Raw genomic sequence first — 18,975 nt, 5'->3', positions numbered from 1 at the left:
GGTTTCTCCCATTAGTTATAATTCTTCTATGCAACATGGCTAATGTGAAAATGTGTTTAATATGAATGTGTAGTGTCCATATCAACTTCATGCCACCTTGGGGAGGGAGGAGAGAAAATTTAAAACTTATGGAAGTGAAATGTTGAAAACAAAATACATATAAATTAATAAATTAAAAAAACAAGACTATGGGAAAAGTGAGTTGAGGCTCTGACATTCAATAGTGTGTTAGTGAAATTTAATGGGAAAAGAGACAAAGTTTGAGACTCAATTGATCTAACTAGGGGGTTTAACTGAGATAGATAAAAGGTATAGTGGATAAAGCACCAGACTTGGGAGTCAGAAAAAGCTTACTTAAAATCCTGCCTCAAATATATGCTGTTAGATCTTGGGCAAGTCATTTAACCTCTTAGTCTCAGTTTCCTCATCTGTAAAATAGAAATAATAGTGCCTAACTCACAGGGTGGTTACGAGGATCTAATGAGTGTCTCCCAAACTCTTAGAGTGCTATATGAATACCTGCCTGCTAGATGACTCAAGGATGTTAGGAGCTGTATAGTTTGTTTTTTTTTTAATTTAAGTAGATGGGGAAAGTTCGAGCCTCATACAAATGCACTCATCTAGGATGAGCAGACCTCAGGTGCCTTTGACTATATCAATCATGATTAGGTCTGATAATGCTAAGCACAGATGCTGCTAGAATTCCTTAAGAGTCAGAGGCAGCCCTCATGGTTATTCATCATCCACTCTAGCTGTCTCTATCTACATGACTCCCTCTCGTCCTCTGGAGGGGTGGGGGGATCTAATCTAACCAGCCTCTGTCAGGGACACTCTGTTACAAGCCTAATAGATTTTAAGGGCAACAATTCTTACAACTTTGTCCCTTAAATTTCCTTTTTTTCCCCCAGTTTTGAGAATTATCAGATTTAGACAGGTTACAAGAAACATTTATGAATGCCTCCCAGCTACATGATGACTGTTGTGGCTTTTCTAGTCATAGAATATTTTAGGACAATAAATCTTGCTTATCCTTCAGCTTGCTAATTTCCTTTTCTTGTTATGTGCTGATACTCTATCTCCTGGAGCTCTCTTTGCACTTTTGTCCCTTACTTTTAATAACTAGGAAATGAGCTTCTTACAGTATTTCTCTATGTTAATAGATGGACTGGAAATTCATTTTGTCCCCTTTGTTGAGGAAACATTCCCAATCTATAGAGATCTTATGGCAGGCTCTTGGGTCTTGTTCATCTGTTATTTGCTTAGTTGGCATTCTTTAAAGGGACTGTACTACTATGTTCATTTTTTGTATGGTAGCTAACATGAGTAGTGTAGATATTGCATCCCTAGAACACTCATGACTAGTTAATAGCCTGGAACAAAGAAGAGCTCATCCATGTTTCTTTGTTGTTTTTTTTAGCTTTTGGGCACAGATAGTGTAATGGCAAGCAAACTTAGCTCCTTGTTTCTGTTATTTAAGTATTTAGCATCTTGTTTCGGTTCTTCAAGTGCCTTTGAGCCTCACCTGTGATTATATCAAGTCTTTGTTAGAAATAGAACTTGTGAAGCCCATAGTGGGAGGAACTTGCCAAAAGACCATATAAAAGCAGGAACACAAGCTGGAACCAAGCAGAATGGAGAGAGAGAACACTCGTGGTGCCCAGCACTCCATGTATCTGTTCTGTCTGTGTTTATTTGTGTTTGTGTTGCTTTGTCAGACAGAAGCACTCTGTCTGATGACTTGTGTTGATTTCACAGACAGAAAGTGAATTGAGATGATATGTGTGAGTATTGTTGTAACTCTGCTGTGCTTGAGGGATGTAGACATTGTTGTGGCTCTGTTAAGTTTTCTCTTCCCAGAAACAGAGACTTTGAAGGGCTTGAGCTGGACTGGTCACTGTGAACTTTGAGTTGGAGCAGGAATAGGAGCTGGACCTGGAACAGGAACCAGAACTACAACAGGAGCTGGGAGCTGCCTACCTGTGAGTCCAGGTGACAGCTGGGTGAATTCAGGTAAGAGCTGGGAACATGCAAGAGGAACAATGGTGTTTGGGAGTCAGCCTCAAGTCAAGATGAAAGGACCTTTCCTTGGGTACTTAGTGTTGACTGGCAAGATCATGATTTACTGTGACCTAGGGGTGGGAGAACTTTGTACTTTGTACCTCTTAAGGATGATTGAGTTAAGGATGATTGGAAGCTAGTCTCCGATCAAGATGAAAGAAAACTTTCTGACTGAAAGAATAAGACAATGTGACCTGGGGTGGGAGACCTTTGAACTTTGTATCCCTTAAGGATGATTGCTCCTTAAGGATAATGGAGTTAAGGACTTACTGAATGATACTTTTTGTTTAAGAGTATGTGGCCACAGGGATGGTTAGGTGGTGCAGAGAATAGAGCACCAGCCCTGGAGTCAGGAGGACCTGAGTTCAAATCTGGCCTCAGACCCTTGACACACTTACTAGCCGTGTGACTTTGGGCAAGTCATTTAACCCCAACTGCCCTCAAAAAAGAAAAAAAAAATAAAAGAATATGTGGCCACTTTAGTGAATGTTGAACTTTGGTTTCTGTGAATGTTTATTGCTGAATAAATAGAGAGTTCCCTATATTATGTGATCAGAACCATAAAACTATGCACAGCAGTATTCCTCAGGAGAGCTGCTCATACTTGGCTTTACAGATGGACACTAAAGATTGGATGAATTATAGAGAAGAGATTTCCTTGAGATGTGTTTCTCAATTGCCTCAATTGCAAAGGCATTAAGGGACCAATATACAAAATATCTAAGGAAGGGGACCATAAGGAATGTGGGAAAAAAATCTTAAAACTTTATTGATATCAAAGATAGGTGACCAAGAAAACATCAACCGTTGCTGACCTATATGCCTCCCTTTCCAGCAATACAAAGTCTTTATGAGGGTCATCTATACATCAACCAAGTTCATCCACAACGAGGATATTAATAAGAAATGAGCAAGTTTTCACACAAAAAAATAATAGTGATCTACATCACCATCTCACAATTGCTATAAAGATGTTGAGAAGATAAAATCCCATTGTGCTCATTGTTTCTTAAGTATGAAAAAAATCAGTTCAGAAAGACAAAATGCCATCTTGCATGCTCCTTTACAACAAGGGATCTCCCATTCATATATCAAGATCATTCAAGATTTCTTCGAAGATTTAACAGGCATTACCCCATTCAAAAACAACATCAAGTGAGGCATACAACAAAGAACTCAATACTTGTTGAAAGTATTCATCACTGTGACAGAGGAGATCCAGTATAGGGTCTAAGTCAAAGAAAAACTCCCAGTGAATGGTAAGGTCCTACATACATTACTATATGTGAACGAGCTCGGTTATCGATTATATCAAACCCCAAGACATAATAGAGCCTTTTAGAGGAGATCTGTATTTACTCAAAGATGAAAGACCAAATGGATGAAGAATGTCTGTTCTCACCTAGATTTCAAAGCATGTTAATGGACATCAATAGAACTGGTATATTTGGAACAGTCAATACAAATGATCCAGAGTTGAAAAGAAAGACAGAAACTGGAATTGCCTTTTAGAAACTTTGAAGCACTTTTTCTGGCCCCAAGCTTCTCATAACAGCAAAGACTGAGTTTTCCAGTGTGGATATTGTACCCACTGCTATGTAGCTGCAGATCTGGACAGCGTCTTCATTTGAAGAACTAAAGATGAGCTTCACACAGAGAGCATGGAAAGGCTCCTGGTGAGAGTGAGTTGGCAACAAGCTCCAACCAGCAGGAAATTCTGAAGAAGAGTTGAAAAGGATGTCATCAAAAATGTGTATGACAGAAAGAGAAGATGGATGGGTCATGTGCCAAGAGAGGGGTAATAGGCAGAGTGTCAGAGCACTCCACGGGCATTCTCCTGACGTCAGGAGAAAGTGAGGAAGGTCTCCAGGGTATCGGGTGTACCCTAGCGTTGGTGAGGACATTCGGGAGGACCTGGGCTAAAGTTATTCAGAGTGAGTGTGTCGGGGTTATGATCAGCATTGTCAAAGAAAACTCCCAAACTGATTAGCTTATGGCTCCCAAAATGATATAGCTTATGTAAATTGAGTATTTCGAGTAGACATAGACTATTTCCCTTGCCATGACATGAATCAAGTCGATTTGTGTGAGATTGTTAGAGTGCTTACGTTCATAGGACAAGATTTGCCTGTTAGTATAGAAACCCTAAGTATTCAGCCTCAAGGAATTAATCCCTTTTGAAGAGTCTCAGAACAATTTGAAACTTTCCTGAGTTTCTTTTCCTTTTTACGTTACCCTACGTGTCCTAGTAAGGGGACAAGCTTAGAACTCTATTTGGATTCACTATATGTTACAGAGACCCAGAAACATATCCATAAATACCCCTCCTCCTGCATTAAATGGATTTTGCATGTGTTGGTTCAGAGAAGTGGGGTCCCTGTTATGATAGGGGGAGAGAGAATCCCCTAACAGATCTCTGTTGTTAATACATGTTCCTAAACAAAGCAGTTTGTTTTCTCATCTGAAAGGAGAGGAGATGATTTCCCATTGACACCAAGTTCCTAAGCCAAGCAGGAAGAGAGCTCTGTGAGCTCTTTGGGAACCAGACCTTTCCTGTGAAGGGAGAAACTTGAATTTCTTGATTTTTCTTTTCCTTCGTCACCTTTAGTTTATGCAAGGCCTTTGTAAGCACTAGGATAAGACATAGCCTATGATAATTTTGGAGAATAACATTTGTTATGCTTATGTATCACCTTATCAAACTGCTTACTGTCTTAAGGAGGGGAAAGAAAGGGGAGGGAGAAAATCTGGAACTCAAAATTTTTAAAATGTTGTTCTTACATGTAATTGGGGGACAATAAAATATTATTAAAGAAAAAAAGAAAAGACAATATGTTTGTTAATATTGCGTAACCATTCATTTGGAAAGGAATGCAATTCCAGGTCCAATAAATATGGTAGAGCAATATCCTCATGGAAGAATGTTAATTCCTAGATTGTTGCCACAAAACAACATGAAGAAACAAGCAGAAAACACTCTTAATGTGCCAGTGAAAGCAAATATTCAACTACGGAGAGAGTTTAAAGGAGAGGGGATGTAATTCTCTCTCTCTCCAACTTGGTTGACATAGTCCCAAGATTTAGTCACAGCTAATGAAGTTTTAATGTGGTAACAAGGTGTTAGAAGTACTGAAAAATGGAGGCCATGCTCTAATGCAGTATGAACAAATCATGAATAAATCACAAGGGATAACACGGCTGACTGAGCAGAAAACTGGCCCTACTCCTCAGGTCCATGAAAACTCAGAGCTGCTGGCTCTGTAAGAGTTCCATTTGGGAGTGTTTTGCGGGAAAGACTCATGCAAGGGGATGTAGAGGGTTCTCTTCCCTACTTCCCTGTGGCATCTAGAAGCAGAGAGGAAAATCTCATCCAGAAGTCTGAGAAGTCATTGGTCTGAGAAAGTTCAAGGTATATTTGAGGAGGCAGATGCACAATGCGGACAGACGTGGATACAGAAAGGCAATCATCACTCCAGGGAGGAAACAGCTTTGAGGAATGGGGCCCCTGCCAGCAGAGAAGACTGGTTGGCTGTGATTTATGGTAAGAGGTGGCCCTACCAATTACTTGTTAAACTGGGGAGAGGAGCAGACCCTGAGAATTCAGCTGAATGACCTGGCAGACCTGCAGGGATGAGGATGAGGACTAAGACTTCTGACACCCCCCGAACCAGGAGTTTTGAACTGCCTTGGTTTCACATGTGTCCTATACATGTATCTCATTGTCACTGGACTCTATATTTGAGTCTATTTTTTCAATGAATGCCATGTGTATTTGTGGGAAAATGTGCCTCAGGTTGGTTTTTTTTTTCATAACTACTGCTTTTTACTGTGTGATCTTAGCAAATGCCTTTGCTAAAAATTAATTTTATCTACTGCCTGATTGCTAATGGAAAGTCCACAGACTGGTACTTAGCTGATTGGCATGAGTTGAGGGGTATATAATATAATAAATAAGTTCATAAATTTAAAACTAGAAAGGAAATTAGAGTCCAATTTCCACACTTTACTGATGTGGAAACTGAGGCCCAGAAAGATAAAGAGAGTTGCCCAAGGTCAAACAAATAAAAAGCAATTGTGGTGAGATTTGAACTCACGTTCTCTGACTCTAAATTGAGTGTTCCTTCTATTATGCTATCCTTTGGAAGGGTAGGCCAATCCCTTAACCTTTTTGAGTTTCAGATTGTTCATCAATAAAACAGAAATAATAATGCTTACTTGGTGTCGTGAGGAGCAAATAGGATGTCTACAAAGCATTTTAACAGCTATATAAATTTGAACTCTCACTATTCAAAATCTTTATATATGTGTCTCATTAATATCTCTTTTTTCAGGATTTGATAAAATAATCCAGGAATCAACATTTGAAATTATCTTTGTGGTTGTTCACTAAATAATATCTTTACATTCAAATAACTTAACTTTTATAAGCAGTACAATGATCTTAATTTCTGAGCTTTGAAGTCAAATTTCCCAATAATCCCAGAAATGCCTTTAGCATGCATCCTGGGAAGTCACCTTTAATTTGATCTCCCCAGATGTTCCAGGATCTGCTTGGAATTACATACATTCAAGCATTTACCAATTACTGGTTCTGCTTTCCTGTAGCCCCATCATGGCTCTCTGAAAAGTATATCAGCCAGAACTTCTTTTTCCAAATTTCAGATTCATCATTATACACAATCCATAGTCTTTTCACTCCTTCCTGAGCAGTGTTCCCAAAACTTCAAGAAACAATACCCAAACCATTCCATAGGAGGAATAACACCGAATGTCATTAAAAGATGGGACTTTGTGATAGATAGAAGGGGACACTTAATGTCAAACTGACATTAAACAATAAGAAGAAAGATGGGATCATCAAGAAAACAGTACTGCTTAAATAAGTGATCCAAAAGTGTTGGGATATATTCAGTACATGTAAAATTAGATTATACATTTTCAAAACAAGTTGGAAACATTTGTTGTCAGCATCTCTCAACCTGAAGCTTCCTAGTAGATGTGAGGAAAGAAAGTGAAGGAGAGGGAAGGGGTTTCTCAGGAATTCTCCTTATATGAACACTTCAGATAGCCCTGAGTTCTGGACTGGGGAAAAGGAACTGAGAGAAAAATCCCAAGAAACATAATGGAGCAGAGCCAGAAGTCAAGTATCTCCACACTTCCATTTAGTGCTAAGCTCCTTCAGAGTGGAGGGAGTCATCAAAGTATCAATTATGTTGAAGAATAGCTTTAGAAAGGAGACATAGGATGAATCCACCTTCAGGAGAAAAGTCATTACTCAAGATATGTTGATGTATCACCATCAAATTATATCAGCAAGGCAATATTCACAGCACTGATGGTGACTATGAATATGCCGGCATAGTTCTGAATCATAAAATGTAACACACTCTCCATCTAGAAGACAGAAGCAAAACATTTATTCAAACACCAGAAAGACAAATCTCAACACCAAAAAAAGAAACTCATCATAGCAACAAAGGAATCTACACACAATAACACTACAGAGAGCAACACCATCCCCAAACCTCCCCACAAACAAACACTCACAAGTCTAGCTGTCTCCTTGTCTATGTCCTCTCTCTCCCCCAGCTCTAATTGCTCTGACTCCCATCTTCTTTTGAGCTATGCTCCACCTTTCAGCAACCTCCTCCCACCACAGACTCCATGTGATTACATTCAGGTTATTAAGGGACAGGAAAGATCTTCAAATTCCCTTAGGCCTACTGAGGAGCAGCGAAGATCTTCAAATTTCCATTACCATTACACAAATAAAGAGATTGTTGAAACTCAACACAGCAAGTTTTCTTTTGCATCCCCAGAACTTAGCACAGTATCTGAAATGTAGAAGGTTTCTAATAAATGCTTGTTGACTGCCTGACTAGAATTTAATATATCTCATGTTCCATGGGGCAATTAAAGCAGGGATAATATTTGGAGGATGGACTTAGGTGGAGAAAGAATATAGTAGAGCATGATACAGTTTAGTGGCAAACACACCAGATTTGTATTAAGAAGAATTGGGAGGGGCGGCCAGGTGGCTCATTGAGTAAGAGCACCGGCTCCAGTGTCAGGATGACCTGGGGATCAGATCCAGCCTCAGATACTTAGCACCACACCCAGAAATAACTGGCCGTATAACCTTGAGCAAGTTACTTAACCCCGATTGCTTAAAAAAATATATATTTTCTTAAAAAAAAAAGAATTGGGTTTGAATCCTAGCTCCATTTCTTATTATCTTTGTGATCTGGGGAAAAGTCATTTATCCTTTTTAGACCTCAGTTTTTTCAGCTGTAAAATGAGGAAACTGTGATCTGTAAGTCCCCAACCATTCCTTTTTTCCCTTAGTTGCACGTTTTATTTATGATCTTACAGGCTCTTAGGAAGCTATGGTCTAGATGGTTAACGGGGTACTAGGGTCATAGGAGTAGGAATAAAAAGGAAGAAGAAAGGGGGGCAATGTGGTCAATCAATCAGTGAATAGGAAGATAACATATATAATTACATACAAAATAAATTACAAGGTTATTTGGAGAGGGCACTAGTACCTGAGGGCATCAGGAATTTGGAAGGAAACAGAGGCTGCTGCGAGGCAGAGATGAGAAGGACTCCTTGAAAGGAGGAACTGCTTCATTTTTTGTCTTGCAAAATGCCTGGCACATAGTAGGTGCTTAATAAATGCTTATTTTTCGACATTCCAGGAGTGGGGTATAAAAATCCCTGGATGATTTTATTCAAGTCCTACTTCTAGTTTACACTGGCTTTGTGACTTTAGGGAAGTCCCTTAACTTCTCATGTCTAAGACAACTCTCTAAAACTATAAATTACGGAGTGAATCTGCATTGGTAAATCTGCAGTGATGAAGGGATTTTCCTCACCAGGAATCCCTATACTAATGAAATTATAGGTCTGGATGAGAAAAGGGAACTGGAAGACTTGAGAGCTATTGTAGGGGTAGAATCTGCCATCTATCTATGGTAATTGGATGTGACAGGAGTTCTATAGTCAAAGATAGAATTCGGTGCTGAAAGGAACCTCAAAAATCTTCAAAACTGGTGAGGGTTTGGGGGGAACCTCTCATCCATAACTAGAGGGGCAATGTGGCATAGTAGATAGAAAGAGGGCCTTGAAGTCCTGACTCCAACACCTACTAACTGTGTGACCCTGGACAAGTCTCCTAACCTGTTACTGCCCCAGGCAACTCTTTGCAGTGAATATGCCAACCTCCACTGGTAGTGGGATATTCCTTATACTGATGAAATTATAGGTCCAGTTACTATTTCTTAGAGACCTTGCTCTTTATTTCTCTATCTCAATGATCCAAGAAAATTCCAGAGGACTCATGATAGAAAATGCTACCCACATCCAGAAAAAGAACTGATGGAATCTGAATGCATATTGAAGCATACTATTTTCACTTTCTTTGTTTTTTTTTCAATTTTTTCCCTTTTGTTCTGTTTCTCCTTTCACCACATGACTAATGTGGAAATATTTTACATAAGTGCACATGTATAACCTATATCAGACTGTTTGCTGTCTTGGGGAGGCAGGAGAGGAAGGAGGGAGGGAGAAAAATTTGGAACTCTAAATCTTTCCAAAAAGTGAATGTTGAAAATTGTCTTTACAAGTAATTGGAAAAAAATAAAATAAAATACTATTATATTTCTCTGTCTGTCCCACAGCCCAGTACAATATATCCACCTTGGAGGTGTTAAATAATGTTGATTTGGATTTGAAAGCCTGGGCTTGCTTAATAAAAAGCTCAGCACTCTGGTGTTTGATATCATTTTCTCCCATTCTTTTGGCTAAGGGATTTGCAAGAATAAAGTCTAGACAGAATTTATTTGGCTAGTCAAAGACAGCAAAATTATATCATTTAGGCAAAAAAAGAGAAAGAAGCAACAGCAAATCTTTTTATCTCAGTAGCAGAAGATTTTGGTCTAAATTACAGAAAACTACCTGAACCTTATGCTTCCTCCATTTGTCTGGGCAAATACTGATTCTATGTTTAAAAATAAAATGTTACCCTCTTCAGGCAAGTGGGAGGTGAGGAGAAAGTAACAGGGAAACTTGCTCTGGAAGTTACCACTTCAGTGCTTTCAAAATCTTTTTGCAAGATGCCTTTTGCTCAATATGCTTCCTTTGCAGCCTGCCACCCCGGTTATCACATTCTAATGTCCGTTGCTTCTTCTCTGGCATCTACAGCAGAGTGATATGGAGATCATTTCAGCATTTCCTCTGATTCTGGTTTCCACCAGTTATCCTCTTGTCTGAGGTCACTCACCTCATTTTTGATTTCTATAAAACCTGTTCTACTTGCATAGATTAGAATTTTGCTGGCTCCTCAAAATCCACTTTCTTTGCTGGTAAGTGTTTGTCTTTCAAGCCTTCTTGGCCTCATTCAATTTCCCTCTAAGCCTGAGATAGGCCAGTTAGCTGTTTAGGAAGTATTTGAAGTCTCCTTAAAGAAATTTTCTTTATACCCTGTATCAAATGGGGTCAATAGAGTTTTGTTATTTTTCCTTTTTAGAAATTAGTATATTCTTTAACATAGTTTAGAAAAATTAGAAATAAAAGCTTTCTTATAAGAAGGGATTCAATAATGTGGGAAGACTTGTGAATAGAAAAGAAGTCAAATAGGGCAGCGAGGCGGGTAATATACACAAAGACTGAAATAATGTAAATGAAAACAATGCTAAAAGGCAGTTCAACTCAAATTAATTGCAATGATGAGTCTTGGTCCCAGAAAACGGATGGTGACACATACTTCCTCTCAGTAAAAGGGTAGAGGAATATAACCATAAAATGCTGCATATTCAATTAGACTATTGTTTTGTTAGTCAATTTTCCTTAACTTCTCTGTGTTAGAAAGTTCACTGGAGAAGAGGGGTAATATTGAGGAATATCAGCTAAGGTATTAGTAAAAATGTATCAGTAAAACTTTAAAACAAACAAAAAAAAAGATATAATGACCAATGGGGGCAATGGTGTTGTTCGGTTGTTTTTCAGTCATGTCCAACTCTTCATGACCTCATTTGGGGTTTTCTTGACAAAGATACTAAAGTAGTTTGGCATTTCTTACTCCAGCTCATTTTACAGATGAAGAAACTGAGGCCAACAGGGTGAAGTGATTTGCCCACGGTCACATAGCTAATAAGTGAGGTCAGATTTGAAGTTAGAAAGATTCCAGACCTGATGCTTTATCCATTGTGCCACCTAGCTACCCAATGGGGCAATAGATTTCTCCAAAGAAAAAGATATAAAGTACAGTTTTCCCATCCACATTGATATATTGTGGGTTGGAATAAGATATTAAATGGGAATTTGGGGGGAAGTTTTGCGGAAGCCACAGACAACACACAAAGGCCAAGAGAAAACAGAGAAAAAGTTTAGAAACTCAGAAATGCATAAAATATATGTATAGTGCTGTATAATATCAACCCAAATTTTATAATAAGGTCCTGTAAACATCCCATAAAAGAAAAAGAAAAAATTCAGATTTCTTCTCTGGTATAAAGGGAGGGCCAAAAAATTTATGGGCATTTTCCAGATCATGATGGTGCCGTGCCCCCTAACCCCTGTGATATGGAAGGGATAACTGTAGTGATATCAAGAAAATAGAAACACTCAAATTATAAACCAGAAAAAAAAACGAGTGTTTCAAGCTATGGCTAAGAAGTATTTTAAGATCTCCATTCTTTACCAAGGACAAAAAACGTCAAAGGAAATCTGAGTACTCCATTAATCAGAAATGAACTGGTAATAGTCAAGATAGATCTATAGGCAAAATCCAATCTAAATCATAGTTAATGAACCCCCACTCAGGTGTTTCTTTTATCAGACAAATCAGAAAACGCAGTATTAGTTCAAATCGAAATATAGTTAAACAATATCAAAAAGTAACGAGAAATATTCTCCCTTACAGAGAGAATTAGATACTCTCTCCCACATGTTGCTGCACCATCAGTAGGAAAAGGAACATTCATGGAGAATGTATGCAGCCAGGGCAACTAATGCTTTCTGACACTTGCAGAGTCACTGATACATTAGGATTTAATCAAGTGATGATGTCCCTTTGGCAGCGAGGTGGTGCACAGTGGAGAGAGTGCCAGGTCTTGGAGTCAGGAAGACCCATCTTACTGAGTTCGAATCCAGCCTCAGATACTTACTAGCTGTGTGACCCTGGGCAAGTTACTTAATTATGTCTGCTTAAGTTTCCTCATCCTTAAAATAAGCTGGAGACAGAAATGGCAAGCAATTCCAACCAATATCTTTGCCAAGAAAATTCCAAAAAGAGACACAAAGAGTCAGACACAACTGAAAAATGAGTGAACAAAGATGCCCCTTTGTCAATGCAACAAGTGAGCTCCTTTCTCTTACTATAGAGTGCTCCTAGGATCTCTCTGAGCCAAAGCTCTCTAACAGCAAATAATAGCAAAGCCAAGCTCTGCTGCCATATTACTGGACTGCATTCCTATGCAGCCTTTCCCCCAGAAGAGGACAAAGCTCTATTAGACTTAGCTCAGGGCTATTAAACGATGCCCATACAGGCAGATAGTAAAATCTGAAAGAAGCTCTCAGGCTCAAAACTAAATCTGTCTTTCCAAATCTTTTTTTTTTTTTCCCAGCTACTACTTAGAATCCCTCGTCTAAACTCTTATCTGCTTTATGGTCCAAAATTCCTTTTTAACTCCTACCATATAACGTTGTTTCCGGCCTGGGTCCCTTTAAGATAATCCTCGCAACTCAATTTAGCAAAAATGCAAGAGTTAAATGGAGCTAGAGTAAGATTTCTTTCAACCCTTCCCCCATAATGCCACTGACTATCATGCAAAATGTCTCAATAATAAGATCTAAAAGGACTAGGTAGAGCTATCAACCTTTGCTATATTCTGCATCAATAACCAAAATCCAGGAGTTCCCTATATCTTTTTGTATATCCTGGGCCTACCACGATGCTTTGTTTAATCTAGGTGTTTAATGAATGTTTGTTGTATTTGCTTTTAATTAAAAATGTGAACAATAGTATGTGTTCATGTTTGTCCATCCATTCATATATATGTAACTTCGTGTAATACATATACATCCTTTAAATTTCGAGGGACTTGGGGGGGCTAGGTGGCGCAGTGAGAAAGAATGCTGGCCCTGGAGTCTGGAGGACCCAGGATCCATTCTGGCCTCAGATACTTAACACCCACATAAAATAACTGGCCTGTAACCTTGGGCAAGTTACTTAACCCCAATTGCTTTAAGAAAAATTTAGCACTGGCCCCAGAATCGGGATGACCTGGGATCAAATCCAGGCTCTGATACTTAGCACCACACCCAGAAATAACTGTCCGTGTAACCTTGAGCAAGCTACTTAACCCCAATTGCTTTAAAAAAAAAAGAAAAATTAAAACAACCATATCTCTAAGGACTGCCCCTAATGATTCTGCATACTCCTCTTCCCCATGGCCTAGATTCTCTCTATTTTTTCTTTTTTCTACTCTTAGCCTAGTTGCAGCCACCCTTTCCTCTCAGTGCAAGGCTGTTCTTATACATAGTATAATAGCTATAAGCTGTATGTATGACTTAAAAAGGAAGCCAGAAAGGAAATTCCCCATCAGCTCCCCAACTTCAATGCCTACAGTTTTGCCATTGAAAATGCATTCATTTGAATTAAGGCTTTTTCCCATTAATTACATTTTATTAGTCTTATTGTGAAGGATTTTTATTAATTCCTATCCTGGGAACAGGTTTCAGTAAAGGTGAATATGGAAATGGCCAAAGTCACCAGATGCTGGAGGATAGGAAAGAAGCACAAATGAAATTGCAGAAAGGTATCCATCCATTCGCGAAACAAACATTAAGTACCTCCTATATGCAAGGCATTGCCAAGGTAGGTGACTGAAATGCTAACTTCCCTGCAAAATTGGAAAACAGGAGGGCCAAACATAATCCATAAATTATGGTTTGAATGCTTAACGGTGGCACATGAATTACCAGAAAAACACTTCACCAGTTTCCACTGATGCAACCTTGACTCCATCTCTCTTATTAGAAAGCATCATATTTATTATCAAAAGATGACAACCCTAGTAACCCTTCCAAATATGGATCAAAAAATGTTTATATTGCACCAAATATTCACAACTTGCATCCCTCAAAATTTCATAAGCACTTAAAAGAAAATAGTATATCATCTAAGAAGCAAAAACAGTATGCTAAAAAAAAGTCCCAAGGAAATAGAAGTCAACTTATGCATTCAATGATTATTGAATAGGTCTTCTAGAAACTCTCTCTATATATAACTAATTACTGCAAAGCTTCTCACTTGTTTTTGCATTTATGGCTTACTATGTCTTGCAGATATATAAGAGATATAAGCAGAGGGAGACCATCTCTAAAACATACCACTTACATAGTTATATCAAGAACAATTTATATAAAACATGGTACCTTCTAAGGAAACAGTTTAAATCTGCTATGGTTCTACACAGTCTTTTTTTTAAGCTATTGGGGTTAAGTAACTTGCCCAAGGTTACATGGCCAGTTTTCTTTTTTTGTTTGTTTGTTTGTGGGTGTTAAGGATCTGAGGCCAGAACCAATCCTGGGTCCTCCGGACTCCAGGGCTGGCACTGTTACTCACTGTGCCACCTAGCCTCCCCAGTTCTACATAGTCTTAAATTCTTAGCTTCACTTCCAAATAAAACTGAGTATGCCTTTCAGGTCAAAGAGGGAGCTGGACCAAAATATTATATCATGTTAATCATTTGGTGTACATGAATGATATTTCATTACGTTATGTGATACACACCAAAATATATATACCAAAAGACTTACTCTCCTTTAAAAACTAACAGATGACAAATCCACATTCTACAAATACAAACACCAAAATATTCTTAAGGATTCAGGAAATAAAGCATACTGGAGCACCATCATAGACAGAACTGTTGTCTATAATTGCCTGTATATAACATTGATCCATAAAAATTTAAGAACAACATTTTAAGTAGATTCCCCCACAGCTACTATTCATAATTTCCAAACCTCATGAAATAAATGCTTTCCAAATATAGCAATCTAGTAGAAGAAATTAAAACCATATGGAAACAGGATGAGGTATATGTCATCTCCGTCATCCTGTTTGCTCCTGGAGGTGTCCCAAAGATGCTTTCAGACAGTCGACAGAAGATGAGCTTACATCCAAATGTGTGGATCATTAAAAAAAAACACAACAGTTTATTTTATCCACCTGTGTAATATTTCATAGAACATGAAATATATAAGAATATAGCAGGATAGCAACTTGGCCTCTGACCATTTCTATCTGTACCCCATAAAAAACAAACAAGATTGTGACAATAAGAATAAGGTTTAGAGCTTGAATCTGGAGGTCAAATTTAGCTAATGTAGAAAGGTATTACCTATAATCAAGATATATTAAGCCTTTAAGAAGCTATCTAAGAGAAAACTGTAGATAATATACTTAGCAAGAAATGTCTTAATGTCCAAAATTCTGCATCAAAAGCTTACCACCTCTCATGGACTGTTAGATGAAAGATCCCTGTATTACAAATACAGGCTTCAAAATATCCTTGAAAAATCAGTCACTATACTATACTGGAATTAAATCATTATTACAGATCCACATATAAAGCTGATTCTTAAGAACAATATTTTTAATAGCTATGACTATACCGTAATTTCCAAGGTGTGTGTAACCAAAAAAAACCTTTAAAAATATAGAGACATTCTAGAGGAGATTCAAATCACATGAAATGAGGACCAGGTTATACAGCAATCCCAATGGACAAGGTGACACTAGAATTGGATTGATGATACTTTCAGTGAGCCTACAGAACATGAGTTCACATCTCAATAATTTTTTTCTAACTATAAAAATGAGCTATTTTATTTATCTTTGCAATAACATATAATAATTATATATAATATATAATTAATATATAATATAAATGCTATAGCATTTGCATCGTGCTTTAAGATTTGCAAAGCACTTTATACTTATCTATTTTGAACTTCACAGCAGCCCTAGGAGGTAGATACTATTATTATTCCCATTATACAGAGGAAGTAGCTGAGACTGAGGGAGATTACTTACTTAGGGGCACATAGCAAATAAGTGTCTGGGCTGGATTTGAACTCAAGTATTCCTGACTCCAGATACAACACTCTATCTATTATACCACCTACTTGCTAAATAGAAAAAGATAGTGACTACACCAAGGTTACTGCTAATTGGAGCTACATTTAACCAATTGAGAAGGAGGTTTTTTCTATAATAACAATAACTCACATTTACATAACACTTTTAAGTTCACGAAATGTTTTCCTAGGGAGAATTAGGGAAAGCGTAATTGAAGATATGACTACTAAGCTGGTGGTTTAAGGAAGGAACTGCAATAGATGGATGTTGGCAGGGTACAGAAAAGGAACCCATTTCAAGCATGAGGGATGAGGATGCAAAGGGAGCATAGAGGGCAAGATGAGAAGGGGGCATAGATGACAGTCCACTTTGGCTAAAACAGAAAGAGTATGCTGGCTGGAAGGGGAGGCGGTTGAATAAGAATTTTGCCCATTTCACAATTTATGGGTCAAATTGGTATGTGTGCAAAGAGCTGCTATGTGGAGACAGAAAATGGTGTTCACATTGGTACATTTCACTTCTACACTCAGGTTTCCTACTTAAGATGATTTGCAAGAATCATGGACCTAGAGTTGAGAGAAATTGTAGAGGCTCCCTAGCCTAACCCGTCAATTTTACAGATGTGGCAACTGAGATCCAGGGAGGTTAATTAATTTGTCCAGGGACACACAGACAGCAAATGTCAGATGCAGGATTTGAACCTAGCTTCTCTTAGTCTCAAATTGGCATTCTTTCCACTGTCCTATATGATGGAATGTTAGAGGAAAAGAAGGTATCTGTCAAAGAAATTCCTCTGCCAGAGAAATATGACTGCCCTCTGCCCCTGTTTCCCCTCCCAGTCAGCTGTTTTCAATTACCATCACCTATAGGTCTCAAGTCCAGGTTCATTTGGGATTGCTCTAACCAGAATAACAAGGGAAGAAAGGTAATTGAGTTTGGATTTTTTCCTTGTTACTGGGGTCATATAGCTTTTTGTCTCATTTACTTGAGTCCTACGAATCAAATGAAAACATATGTGAAAGCACTTGGTAAGTTGTAAAATCTATGCAAATATCTAAAAATAATAATAATAAAAACGAATAATAGCTCCTGATTGCTGACCACACTCCCTGGCAATTTGACCATTGCTTGCATGGCTCAGTCCCTTCAGTTCCCGAAAATCGCTTAGCTGCTGGATGTTTGCATGGAATTAGCACTCTTGCCTTTCTCTGCCTCCTAGTTCTTAGGTTCTGTTGGTTTCTTTTGGCATATGCATGAACTTTGACTCTTTGCATATTTCCCCAAGCCTGGCTTCCTGTCCAGTCCCTTCTACGTGACTCTACTCATTTTAGGATTATGATAAGACCTATAGACTGGAAGCATAAAATGCACCTAGCAATAAAACAAAGCTCTTATCTCTAATCTTGTTTCCCTGTATTATAGACTCTTACAGTTGGAAGTGATGTTATAAATCACTGAGTCCAACCTCTCACCTAGTGCATGAATGCTTTATTTTTGTACCTTTGACAGATGGATATACGGTTTCTATTTTAATGCCTCTAGTGATTTGGAGCTCATCACCTTCCAAGGTATCACAGGATCACATGATCTGATCCTGAAGAGGGCTAAGGGAAAAGGAGCGAACACCTTCTATGCGGCAGGCACTGTGCTAAGTGCTTTGCACATATTATCTCATTTGTTGCTGTTCAGTTGTTTTCAGCTGTGTCTAACTCTTTATGACTTCATTTGGGATTTTCATGGCAAAGATGCTAGAGTGGTTTGCCATTTCTACTTGCCATTATTGCTAGGTACATACACACGCACATACATACGTGCATTCATATACACACACACACATCTAGGTGGCACAGTGAATAGAACACTGGACCTGGAATCAGAAAAACCTGAGTTCAAATGTGACCTAGGACACGTAACTAGCAGTTTGACCCTGGGTCAGTCGTTTCACTCTGTTTGCCTCAGTTTCCTCATCTTTAAAATGAACTGGAGAAGGAAATAGCAAATCACTCTAGTATCTTTGCCCAGAAAACCCCAAATGTGGTCATGAAGAGCTGGACACGACTGAAATGACTAAATGACAACTTCTTGATTCTACCTCCAGTGCTCTATCCATTGAGCCACTCCCCCATTCTTTTTACAGAAGGGTAAAGGAAATCCAGAGAAGGAGAATGACCTGGCTGAGGCCAGATAGTTAATAGGTAGCAGATCCGGGGTTCAATTCCAGATCATCAGACCCAAAATACAGTGTTTTTCCTTTTATACTATTTAGAACATTCCATTTTTAACAACTTTAATTATTAGAAAGTGAAATCTGACTTCTTATAACTTATACCCATTGCTCTTACCTAGTTCTGCCCTCCAGAACAAGACAGAACATATTGGCAACTTTTAAACAGGTAAAAAGAACTCCATCACCTCTTTTTCTCTTCTCCAGATTAAGTGCCCCCAGTTCCTTCAATTTTTCCTTCTATCAGAAAGTTTCTAGGCATACCCTTCATGATCCTAGTAACCTTTCTGTAAACAGGCTTTCATTAGAACATAGAAGTAAAATGGAAACAAGAATGCCAGCAACCCCTGAGTTTTATGGATTGAAGTCCGACCCTTAATACTACTCAAGAGGGTGGGATTTATTCTTTACTTCTGACAGTTCCTGTTTAAATGAGCAGCCCATTGAACCACCAAACTACATTATCTTCAAAGGAGATTGCAGTTCCATGGCAATGAATCTCAAGGACACATGGGGCTTATTAGAAGGACTTTTATTGGAGCTA

Source organism: Petaurus breviceps, unplaced genomic scaffold, assembly GCF_028583685.1.
Source record: "Petaurus breviceps papuanus isolate PSGF00001 unplaced genomic scaffold, PetGlider_PUasm1.0 175, whole genome shotgun sequence".
In the NCBI taxonomy this organism is placed as follows: domain Eukaryota; kingdom Metazoa; phylum Chordata; class Mammalia; order Diprotodontia; family Petauridae; genus Petaurus; species Petaurus breviceps.
This window is presented reverse-complemented; position numbering follows the sequence as displayed.